Raw genomic sequence first — 13,271 nt, forward strand, 5'->3', positions numbered from 1 at the left:
TGGGAAAGGAAAGACTTTAAAACCAAGCAAGAGTTAGAGAAAATTACAAAATGTAAATTAAATGGTTTTGATTATATTACACTAAAAAGCTTTTGTACAAACAAAAACAATGTAGTCAAAATCAGAAGGAAACAACAAATTGGGAAAAAATCTTTATAATGAAAAACTCTGACAGGGGGCTAATTATTCAAATATACAAAGAGTTAAAGCAATTGTTTAAAAAATCAAGCCATTCCCCAATTGATAAATGGGCAAGAGACATGAATAGGCAATTTTCAGGTAAAGAAATCAAAAGTATCAATAAGCACATGAGAAAGTGTTCCAAATCTCTAATAATTAGAGAAATGCAAATCAAAACAACTCTTAGGTATCACCTCACACCTAGCAGATTGGCTAAAATGAAAGAAGGGGAGAGTAATGAATGTTGGAGGGGATGTGGCAAAATTGGGACATTAATGCATTGCTGGTGGAGTTGTGAACTGATCCAGCCATTCTGGCTGGCAATTTGGAATCATGCTCAAAGGGCTATAAAAGAAAGCCTGCCCTTTGAACCAGCCATACCATTGCTGGGTTTGTACCCCAAAGAGATCATAGATAAACCTACTTGTACGAAAATATTTATAGCTGCGCTTTTTGTGGTGGCAACAAACTGGAAAAGGATGGTATGTCCTTCAATTGGGGAATGGCTGAACAAACTGTGGTATATGCGGGTGATGGAATACTATTGTGCTAAAAGGAATAATAAACTGGAGGAGTTCCAGGGGAACTGGAGAGACCTCCAGGAAGTGATGCAGAGCGAAAGGAGCAGAGCCAGAACATTGTACACAGAGACTGATATACTATGGTAAAATAGAATGTAATGGACCTCTGTACCAGCAGCAATACAGTGACCCAAGACAATTCAGAGGGATTTATGGTAAAGAAAGCTGCCAATATTCAGAGGAAGGACTGCAGGAGAGGAAACATATAAGAAAAACAACTGCTTGAACGCATGGCTCGGGGTGGACATGATTGGGGGTGTGGACTCGAAACTACCACACCAATGCAGCTACCAACATTTTGGAAATAGGTCTTGATCAAGGACACATGACAAAACTAGTGGAAATGTGCATTGGCCATGGTTTGGGGGGGTGCGGGGGGAGCGAAGGGGAAAGTAGGAGCATGAATCATGTAACCATGTTAAAAATAAATATTAATAAATGTTTAAAAAAAGAGTACTCAGTACTAAATATATTCCCTAGTTTCCTATTTCAAAGATGTTTAAACAATTTAATTCTTCATTTAGCTCACCTAGTTCCAACTACATTTCCTAAGCTTTGATAGACTCAATTTTTTAAGGAAAGGATAATGATGTATGTTATAAATTTTCTTACCACTGAGGTCATTTCCCAAAAGCACTATTGCCTAACTCACTTAAAATTTGACTGGACAAAACACTGAAGAATAAGTTGGACCAGATGGCAATCCTGGAGCAGTGAGATGACCTAATTGGCCTTCTCCATTTCTAATTTTTCTAATTCTACAAAGTCCCTACACTGTATCAAAAGCCTGGAAGGTAATGTGATGATGAATCAATACAAGCTCACTATTATGGAAATGGAGAGTGTTTTCTTTATCACATACTTAAAAGAAATTCTTTCTGAAGCCCTTGTGTTAAGGGTATTTAAGGTTATTTAATCTAGTTAATGCTTTCCGTTCCTTATGGTAAACTCTTTAGAAGCACAACCTTTATTTTTCCACTACAGATATTAATTGGCTTTCTGGATGATGCCCAGAAATTCTACACATTTTGCAGAGGTTATTTAATACAGCTCTTGAAGTTAATGGTTTGCAATTTTGAGGTCAAAAATTGTTTTCATTTTGAACCATGATTTTCTCATTTACAAATCAGCATAATACGATCAGGGCAGAAAGATATTCTTCTTCCCTATGCACTGTAGTAAGAAAGAAACCCATTGATGAATAACAGTGTCTTGATCTAAATAAGGCAATGAGGTAACACAATGGATAGAGTGTTGGACTTGCAATCAGGACGATCTCAGTACAACTTTCACCTCAGACATTTACAAGCTATGAGATCATGGTCAAGTAACTTCAGATCTGACTGACTCAATTTTGTCATATCTCAAATAGCACCTGCCTCCTACTTCTAATTTTTCATTACTATAAACATTTTGACATATTAAAATACATGACATATTTTTCATCATTTCTCTAATAAATATTCTAGTTAGTGTTACCAATGTGTTTCATATATTGTTTAAAAGCCTAGTATTGTCTCAGTAGTATTGAAAAAGGCTTTTTTTATATTTCCACAGCAAAAAACTTGGGTTATTTTATTTTGACAACATACAAGCCCAAACAACCTGCAACAAAGCTCAAAATAACCATGGCTCATTGCATTAAGTGCATAAATTGTTCGTAGATACTTAGCCTACCTAGTCAATGATTCAATGAATTAATGAAAAGATAGAGAGAGAAAAAAATACAAAAATGACACATTAGAACTCTACCTTTATTATTGGGAATATTTCATTACCCAGACAAATAAGTACTAAAAAAGAGGGAGAAATATGAGAATAACACATTCATTTATATATATAAATACATTCCATTTGAATATTGATTTTTTTCGGTAAAGGAGAGCTCCAACTGAAAACATATTCTAGAAGAATTGTGGTTTGCTGTGAAATTTTGATGAATATTTATTTCAATAAAATCACATTATAAAAATGCATATTTCGGTATATTTTCACTTTTGTGCTATCTGCAAAATTCCTTTTTCTTTCATTCAAAATTTAAGAATATTGTTTACTTGAAAGAGTCAGAGAGGATCAAAAATATGATTTTGACAATATGGTGGTCACCATGCTACTCTGTTGATTAGAATTCTAAGGCCCTATAGAACTTAAAAAATACAATATAAAATACTTAGGAATCTATCTACCAAAATAAACACAGCAATTATATGAAAACAACTACAAAACACTTTCCAAACAAATAAAACTGGATTTAAACAATTGGAAAGCTATTGATTGCTCATGGGTAGGACGAGTTAACATAATAAAAATGACAATTCTACCCAAATTAATTTACCTATTTAGTGCCATACCTATCAAGCTACCAAAAAACTTCTTTGCTGAATTAGAAAAAACTATAACAAATTTCATTTGGAATAACAAAAGAACAAGAATATCAAGGGAAATAATGAAAAAAAATGTGAAGGAAGGGGGCCTAGCAGTACCAGATATTAAACTATACTATAAAGCAGCAGTCATCAAAACAATATGGTACTGGCTAAGAGATAGAGAGGAGGATCACTGGAATAGACTTGTGATAAATGACATCAGCAAGACAGTGTATGATAAACCCAAAGAGCCCAACTTTTGGGACATGAATCCACTATTTGACAAAAACTGCTGGGAAATTTGGAAAACAATATGGGAGAGATTAGGTCTAGATCAACATCTCACACCCTACACCAATATAAATTCAGAATGGGTGAACGACTTGAATATAAAGAGGGAAACTATAAATAAGTTAAGTAAACACAGAATAGTATACTTGTCAGATCTCTGGGAAAGGAAAGACTTTAAAACCAAACAAGAGTTAGAGAAAATTACAAAATGTAAATTAAATGATTTTGATTATATTAAACTAAAAAGCTTTTGTACAAACAAAAACAATGTAGTCAAAATCAGAAGGGAAACAACAAATTGGGAAAAAATCTTTATAACGAAAAACTCTGACAGGGGGCTAATTATTCAAATATACAAAGAGTTAAAGCAATTGTATAAAAAATCAAGCCATTCCCCAATTGATAAATGGGCAAGAGATATGAATAGGCAACTTTCAGGTAAAGAAATCAAAAGTATCAATAAGTACATGAGAAAGTGTTCCAAATCTCTAATAATTAGAGAAATGCAAATCAAAACAACTCTGAGGTATCACCTCACACCTAGCAGATTGGCTAAAATGAAAGAAGGGGAGAGTAATGAATGTTGGAGGGGATGTGGCAAAATTGGGACATTAATGCATTGCTGGTGGAGTTGTGAACTGATCCAGCCATTCTGGCTGGCAATTTGGAATCATGCTCAAGGGGCTATAAAAGAATGCATACCCTTTGATCCAGCCATACCATTGTTGGGTTTGTACCCCAAAGAGATCATAGATAAACAGACTTGTACGAAAATATTTATAGCTGCGCTTTTTGTGGTGGCAACAAACTGGAAAAGGATGGTATGTCCTTCAATTGGGGAATGGCTGAACAAACTGTGGTATATGCGGGTGATGGAATACTATTGTGCTAAAAGGAATAATAAACTGGAGGAGTTCCAGGGGAACTGGAGAGACCTCCAGGAAGTGATGCAGAGTGAAAGGAGCAGAGCCAGAAGAACATTGTACACAGAGACTGATATACTGTGGTAAAATCGAATGTAATGGACTTCTGTACCAGCAGCAATGCAATGACCCAGGACACCTCTGAGGGATTTATGGTAAAGAATGCTACCTACATTCAGAGGAAGAACTGCAGGAGAGGAAACATAAGAAAAGCAACTGCTTGAACGCATGGGTCGGGGTGGACATGATTGGGGATGTGGACTCGAAACTACCACACCAATGCAACCACCAACAATTTGGAAATAGGTCTTGATCAAGGACAGATGTTACAACCAGTGGAAATGTGCATTGGCCATGGGTGAGGGAAGTGCGGGGGGTGAAGGGGAAAGTAGGAGCATGAATCGTGTAACCATGTTAAAAATGATTATTAATAAATGTTTAAATTAAAAAAAAGATTTGGGAAATTGTCTAATTTAAACACTTCCTTTTATAGATGAGGAAAAATAGACTCTTGAAATCTAGCAAACTTGTATGTACTTCAGCAGATACTAATTAGGTGATTTAGGATTCAGACTTACTTGGTAGGATCATAAAGTTTTCATTGTACCATTTCTTTTATAGAATAGGTTCTGGTATTTTTCTGACTATCACCATTACTACAAATACAGGTTTAAATATTACCTGAATGGTCTTGGTGTTCACTGGGTCTTGTGTTCCTCACCAAAATTAGATTAAATAGACTTTAGGGTTTTTTAACTCCCAGTCTATGATTCTATTACCTCTTATTAAAGAACATTTAAATTGTTCAAACAAGGTAAATATCAAAGATTTGGAACATTATGAGTTAATTTCCTGAGTTCAGGGGTATGATATTACCAATGGCATTTATATAGAGATGTAAAATGGGTTTTAAAGAGTGATTGTATTTAGGAGGAACCTGAGGCATTATACAATTTTCACAATTTTTTCTCAAAATTTCTTGAAATCTGCCATGAAATCTTAAAGAACTCTGCAAACAATTATGTCATAGACTTAGGAGAGAACAGACATCTGATGTCTGACTTGTCAGCTAGGTGGTGCAGTGGACATAGCCTGGGCTTGGAGGCTGAGTTCATATCTGTCCTCAGCCATTTACTTATTGCATGATTCTGGGGTTCATTCAACCTCCCAGCCAAAGGTTTCCTCAAAAATAAAAATAAAAATAATACCTCACAGTATTGTCATGTGGAACAAAAATGAGATAATATTTGTAATTTCTTAGCATAATATCTGGCATATAGTAGTCTTTAAAAAAAACTTACTTTCCTTCAATTTCCAGTAGAAACAATTTTTATCAATTACCTTATATTTTTGATTCAGATTTTCTCCCTTTTTACCTCCCTAAAATCTCCCCTCAAGTACATTATCTGATATAGTATATACCAGTGCTGTCATGTGATACATGCTTCCATATTCCTCATGCAATGAAAGAAGATCCCTACTACATATAAAAGTAAAAATTTAAAAAAAAAACAACCTCATGATGGAAATAACTTGAAAAATAGGATACTTTGATCTGCAATTTAGCTCCACTAATTCCTTTTCCTTGGCTGAAGATAGCATTTTTCAGCATTTATTCCTAGGTGTTACCTTGGAACCTTTCAGTGCTAATAATACTTTTATATTCCACAATTGACCATCATATGTTATTTTTGTTACTGTATACAGTATTCTCCTATTTCCTGTTCATTTCACTTTGCATCAGTGAATATGAGTCTTTCCAGGTTTTTCTGAACTCATTCTGTGTATCACTTCTTATGATTCAATGATATTTCAATACAACAAACGCATTGAGCCATCTCACAATTGATGTATATCCCCTCAATTTCCAAATGGTTGACTCTACAAAAGAGTTTTTATAAATATTTTTCAGACCAGTAGGTCTTTTTCTCCTACTTATAATCTCTTTGGGAATACAGGTGAAGTAGTGATATTCCTGGGTCTAGGAGTAGGCATAGTTTTATTGCCCTTTGGGTGTGGTTCCAGATTGTGATTACAGGTTGTATCAGTTCACAGTTCCACCAACAATGTCTTATTTTCCCAATTATCCCATTTCTCCTCAAACATTTATGATTTTCATTTTCAGTTAAGTTAGCCAATCTGATAGGTGTAAGGTGGTATTTCAAAGTTATTTTAATTTTAGTGATTTGAAAATTAGTGATTTGTAAATTAGTGATTTGTAGCATTAATTCTTAAGACTATAAATAGTTTTAATTACTTCATCTGTGAACTTCCTGTTCATATTCTTGGATCATTATGAATTTGAGTCAGTTCTGTGTATAGTTGAGAAATGAGGCCTCCATCAGAGATTCATGCTATACACAGTAGACTCTTAATAATAATAAAATCCCTTCGTAATCAAATAACATAGTCTTCTCCAATGCTTCTCTGGCCACATTGACTTTTCTGAACTACCTTAAGGTTTGTTGTCAGTCTGTACTAATTGTTCGGCACTCAACTAAATATATTTTCACATATACAAAATTCTCATCTATTTCCATCACTTTGCATGAACAAATGTGATCTGACTAAATGAGAATTCAAAGGTACTATAACCTCCTTTTTCCCTGTAAATAATGCCTCTATTAAAACAGTGCATGATCACATTAGTGTTTTGCTTGTCATTTCAAACTGTGGACTAACTCATCTTTTCATTTCATTAAAATTATCATTTTTTATCAGCAAAATTGTCATTTCACTTTCCCTCCCCAATCTTTTCCTTCTGAAGTTGACTTTTTTTTTAACACAAGTAAGGACTTCGCTTTTCATATTGAAATTTGTCTTATTAGTTTCAGCCTAATGCTCTACCCTCTCAAGATATTTATAGATAGAATAGTTTAGTTATTCTAAATACCTTAGTTCCATCTGCATATTTGAAAACTATGTCTTTTATACCTCATCTTTATCACTGCTAAAAAACTAACATCTATGGATCAAACAGAGATACCTAGTAGAATTTCACTTCAAGACTTCCTGGGAACAAATAAATGATTGTCCTTGGACCACTTGGGACTGATATCAGGCAACTAATAATTTGATTTTGAATCCAGCTATCCAGATACCATATGCATGTATTAACATCTAACTCAGTTCTTTCTGCGTTATTTCTACAAATACATTATGAAATAAATATTTCACTAGCAACTAGACAGTCTATATGTATAGCATTCTTATTTCTCTCCCAGCATAAAGAGAAAAAAGTTTATTCTGGCATTATTTGTTCTTTATTAGATACTGTTGGCATGCTGTAACCATTTGTTCCTTCTCTTGATATGTATTTATCAGTGCTTTAATGATCCCCCTTCTATATTTTTTATTTTGCATATTGAAATCCATATTTATCAGTCTTTCCTTTGCAAGCACTATATGGTTGGTATTCTCTAAAAGTAAGGACACTTTATGTGATCCAATCTTATGATACCACTTTAATTTTCTCTAATTTTTAAAATATCCTAACTTTTGGCTTACCTTACCAAAGACATAATTCCATTCCTTCAGTATTTCATCTAAACCAAGTGACTTGAATTTCTGGATAATAACTATTTTATTCTTACTCTCTCCATCTTCCTCTTGAAGAACACTGAAATTACATCACAACATAGAAATCAATGTAGAGTGTGTCCTACTATGGCTGATCAGACCAAAATGAAATCATAAAACTCCACCAAAGGTCAGGCACATGAACATTTGGGTTGGAGACATCCCTAAATTTGCACATCTTCTGTTTCTTTTGTGCCACTGAAATTCTCCTTTGCTTATGAAGCACAATACCTTCTGTGAAGCAGACACATAATACTGGAAAGTCTTGTGTCAATGTGTCATCTTCCAGTTAATACAAAAGTTCTTGTGAAAGACCTTCAGAATGTCCTTGTATCCCTTCTTCTGACCTCTGTGTGAGTGTTTGTCTTGTGTGAGTTATCTATAAAATAATATTTAAATCAAGCAGACCTTTGGCATTCAAACAATGGCAGGTGATCTTCAGCATTTTGGTAGGTGATCTTCAGCATCTTCTTATGAAAATTCAAAAGCAAGAGGTTCAGTTTCTTGTCATGGATCTGGTATACTGTCTAGGTTTCATAGGTGTACAACAATGAGGTTACCACAATTGCTCTGTAGGCTTTTAGTTTGGTAGGAAGTCTAAAACATTTTCTCTCCTGCACATTCTTCAGAGCCTCCCAAACAGTGAGCTAGCTCTGGCAATGCTTACATCAACGTTATTTTTGTTATAGTGCAAAAGCCGTCCACATTGGCAGAAGAAAAATAAATAAGTTTGCCTTGAAAACAAAACAAACAGAGACACATAGAGGTGGAGTCAAGATGGAGGAGTAACTAGAGAGCAGTGCCATTTCACCATGAAAATCTTCTTTGACCAAGAGTAAAATATCACCAAAAAATGAATAAAGGAGTTAAAGAACAAACAAAGAGACAGAGTGAAACAACCCTCAAAAAAAGAAAAACCTAAAAGGTAGACAAAGACCATCGGGGGAACTGAGGTGAGAGGGGAGTAGAGTTAGCAGGAGTCATAGCAGCTAGTGAGTAACTATCTAAGAACAAACCCCCTCCCCCCACACACACACATATGCGCTCACAGGTTCCAAACTTAAGCTCTACCTAGAGGGCAGACCCCGAGATCCTGCCAGGGAAAGTAGTGGTCCAAGCTCACACCCATTGAAATTTCAAACCTGTGGAAAAGTCTGGAGTCCCAGTCCACGGCAATCTGGATTTAAGGGAGTCAATCTGTGTGGGCCCAAAGCAAAGCTAGGAATCCCAAACTGCACTTGGGATAAGGACATAATCTGTGGTTTGGGGTGAGGACACAGTTCTCAGGGGGAGCTTCCCCAGGATCTTTATGCTTAAAACTAAGGGTGAAGCTCAAGGATAGGGCAATCAAGGTGTGCCTGATTGAATCAAGAACACATTGAGACAAAAAAAAAGAACAACAAACTTGAGCCTAAGCCTGGAGCTAGAATCTGATCAGCACCTGACCTGATCAAGTTCAGACAGAGAACATAAGCTTACACCTAAGGCTGAGGAAAAAGTCTTTAAGCTAACAATATTTTAAGCTCCAATTTAACAAGCATGGGTAGGAGTCTATTAGAATGCTCAGTCGTAAGACCATCTTGTAAACTAGTAGCAACCCAGAAAATAAGCCAAAAATAGCATCAAGGAAGGACTAAAGTTTAACAGGGTACTCCAACTTTCCCGAAAACAGTGCCTACCTATAATTAGATAGGAAAAATGAGCAAACAACCAAAAAAGCACCCAACTCTTGTAAGAAGTAAAATTAATATAAAAGGATAGATTCAAAAATATTAGGGTTTTAAAGGGTTTATTGATAGCCATTTAGGAAAATGAAGCCATGTGCCTGTTTAAAGGGACATGCCATTTACCTGCTTCTCCCATCCTGACTCCTGTTCCATAATCACAAAAGAGAAAGTACCAATCCAGTCCTCAGTCTTTATACTTTTCCCTATATAATTATGCTTCCTACCTACATGATTAAGCAAGAGAGGAAGCCAGTTGGCTCTTGGGAAATGAAAGAGCCCTAAATGTCCAAAGGAAGTTTAGATCCAGGGGTCTCAAAATTAGTTCAAGCACTCCCAAATTTCTAATATCACATTCCCCCCCCCCTGAAGAGCATGAAGGAGACTGGTCTCCCTGAAAGCTCTTGTAAACATAATTAATTTATAAATTACAGAAATTTAGGGATAAAAAGAAGAGGACAAAAACAGTGATCTTATGATTGCTAGGCACAATGACAAAAAGGCAATTAGGGGGAAGTCCCCTTTGGCATGAGTGTACATTAAAAACAAATGCATTCAACTCCCAAGAGTTCAATCAACTGCACCCCGAAGTTCATTTTGGATCTTCATGATGCAGTGTAGGTTCTTCAGGCATCTTCATGGTGCCTTCTCCAAACACGTTCATTGTCTGGATTCTGGGGTGATGGCAAATTTCTTATCCTGAAATTAGTCTCAAAAAAATTTAAACTTTACATTATAGATTATAAAACATACATTCCTTTCTGAGGAGAATAACACATTCCCCCCTGAAATTACTCTCAAAATTTTACATTGTAGATTACAATACAGACATTCTGATTATAAAACACATACACACTCCTGAAGAGGGTTAAGACCAATACCTAGATCAGCTAAGGATACATGGCTGAGTTTTGGGGTTGTGTGAATCAATTGGCAAAAGAAATAAAGATAAAAAACAAATAAAAGAGAAAAAATAACTTGTGAATGAAATGTAAAATGGCAAAGTCTTATTGTGAAAATGTAAGGAAAAATAAACTTATAATAGGTCCTTGAATCAAGGCCCAATTAAAGTGATTTAAGGAATTGTGCAATTATCCAATTCAATAGCCAGGACTACAGAAAGTTGCCGCCATTATAGGAGAAATAAAAGGGCCAAATTTGTGTGCAAGGGAAGTGTCTTTCCCTGGTTTTATTTGCCTGCACTTCTCAGGGATAGGGTGAACCATAATGATAGCCAACCTTTGGTGCTTGACTAGGGATGAAGCTCAGAGATGTCTGGCTTCTAACATATGTTAGAAAAGCTATAACCCCAAACCCAAAACAATAGTTCAAATCCTTCAGTATTGGCATAGAAGTTCCTCAATCCTACCTGGATTGATATGGTCTGTTTGACCTTGTGTTCCTTGGCATTTGTGCAATTTCTTATGAATCCCTTTGGGATTGGTCAGTCTCCATGACCTTGTGCCTTCTTAGCACTTTTTAGTGGCTCTTATGTTCCCTTCTCCTGGAATCAGACAAAATCATTAATCACAGTCCCATAATATTTACCAATAATTGGAAGGTTCCTATAGTCTAAGGCTTTTCAGTATGCATTAATATTATAGTAAATATATATTTATATTAAACTTATTTTACTGTAAAATCAAAAAGGATTGACATTGATTATATATACTTTAAGTACAAAAAATTAGAAAAGGGGAAAAATTAAAAAAACTCATATTGTATTGCACATAGAAGGGAAAAAATGATAAAAGAATGTTTTAAAAATCAAAAATATATAGCTTATAATTCGTGAAAGGTTTTCCACTCAAAAATGAGATCCATTTCCTATTAACCTTTTCCATGAACTCCTGTAAGTGTAAATGGCTTTTGTAAAAGAGCAGAAATTTATAATACAATTCAAATAAAGTACCAAAATTTTCCAAAATTATAATATCACATAAAAGACAATAGCAAACAAACCCATTATTATAACCACTTGCTATTATGTTTAAAAAATGTATACTTGTCACAAATTCAACAGGTATTGCAAATCATTCAACCTTGGCTGAGATATTTTTAACAAAATCTATTACTGCCTCCATGCCAATTGTGGGGCAGAACCTAATATATATATATATATATATATATATCAACCATTCAGAAGTTATTATAAAATCCTAAACTCAATTTTTAAGACCTCTTATAAAATAACAATTTAAATTCTCAAGGCATTATAGTCTTCAAGGTTGTATGCAATTGTCTACATAGAATAAAGAATGTTAAGGCAACAAACATGTGATCTCCAATAGTTGAGATAACAAATTCAATATACATAGGACTCATAGGCTTTTACAACTTAAAAAATGTTTGTGTAAGATGTTCATGGTCTTTTTACAAAATAAAAATCATGGCAGAAGGATCGTGGCTTGTTAGAATATCTGAAAAAATTGAAAGTTACATTTCCAAAGTGGTTGCCAAAATTTTAAGACATAAAATGTATATAAAAGGATAGATTTAAAAATATTAGGGTTTTAAAGGGTTTATTGATAACCATTTAGGAAAATGAAACCACATGCCTGTTTAAAGGGACCTGCCATTTAAGTGCTCCTCCCATCCTGGTTCTTTTTCCACAATCACAAAAGAAGAAGTACCAATCCAAGTCCTTCTTCTTTATAAGTTTCTCTATGAGAGAGAGGAAGCCAGTTGGCTCTTGGGAAATGTAGTTTGAAAGAGCCCTAAGTGTCCACAGGAAGTTTATATCAGGGACCTCAAAATTAGTTCAAGGACTCCCAAATTTCGAATATCACACTCTAAAGAGTTTTTATGGAGACAAAGAGCAAGGTGAAGACTCAGAAGGGGACAGTGAAAGAAAAGGAAACACACACAAAATCAAAAAGAAATATATGGAATGGACACAGAGTCAGGAAGAGCTCAAAAAAGACTTCGAAAACCAATTAAGAGAGGTAGAAGACAAATGGGGAACAGAAATGAGAGTGATGCAAGAAAAAAGGAAAGTGATGCAAGAAGAAATGGGTCAATTGAAAAAAGAGAATCAAAAACTGACAGGAAAACCAGGCCTTTAAAATCAGAATTGACATCTAGAAACTAATGATTTCATGAGAAATCAAGAAACAATAAAGCAGAACCAAAGAAATGAGAAAAAAAACCAGAGGAAAAGATGAAATATTTTATTGAAAGAACAAGTGACCTAGAAAAAAGATTTAGGAGAGACAATCTGAGAATTGTTGGACTCCCTGAACACCATGATGAAGAAAATACCTTGAATATCATATTACAAGAAATTATCAAAGATAACTGCCCAGAGTTCCTTGAACAAGAAAATACAATTGAAATTGAAAGAATTCAAAGTTTGCCTCCAAAAAGAAATCCTCAATTGACAACTTTATGAAATGTAATAGCTAAATTCAAGAGCCACCAAGACAAGGAAAATATATTTTAAGCAGCCAGAAAGAAATAATTCAAATACCATGGAGCTACAATCAGGTTCACTCAGGACCTAATAGCCCCTGTATTAAAGGATCATAAGGCATGGAATATGATATTCAGGAAGGAAAAGATTTGGGCTTAAAACCCAGAGTCACCTATCCAGCAAAACTGAATATATTCTTTCAATGGGGAAAAATG

This window comes from Gracilinanus agilis, chromosome 6, assembly GCF_016433145.1.
Source record: "Gracilinanus agilis isolate LMUSP501 chromosome 6, AgileGrace, whole genome shotgun sequence".
Lineage (NCBI taxonomy): Eukaryota > Metazoa > Chordata > Mammalia > Didelphimorphia > Didelphidae > Gracilinanus > Gracilinanus agilis.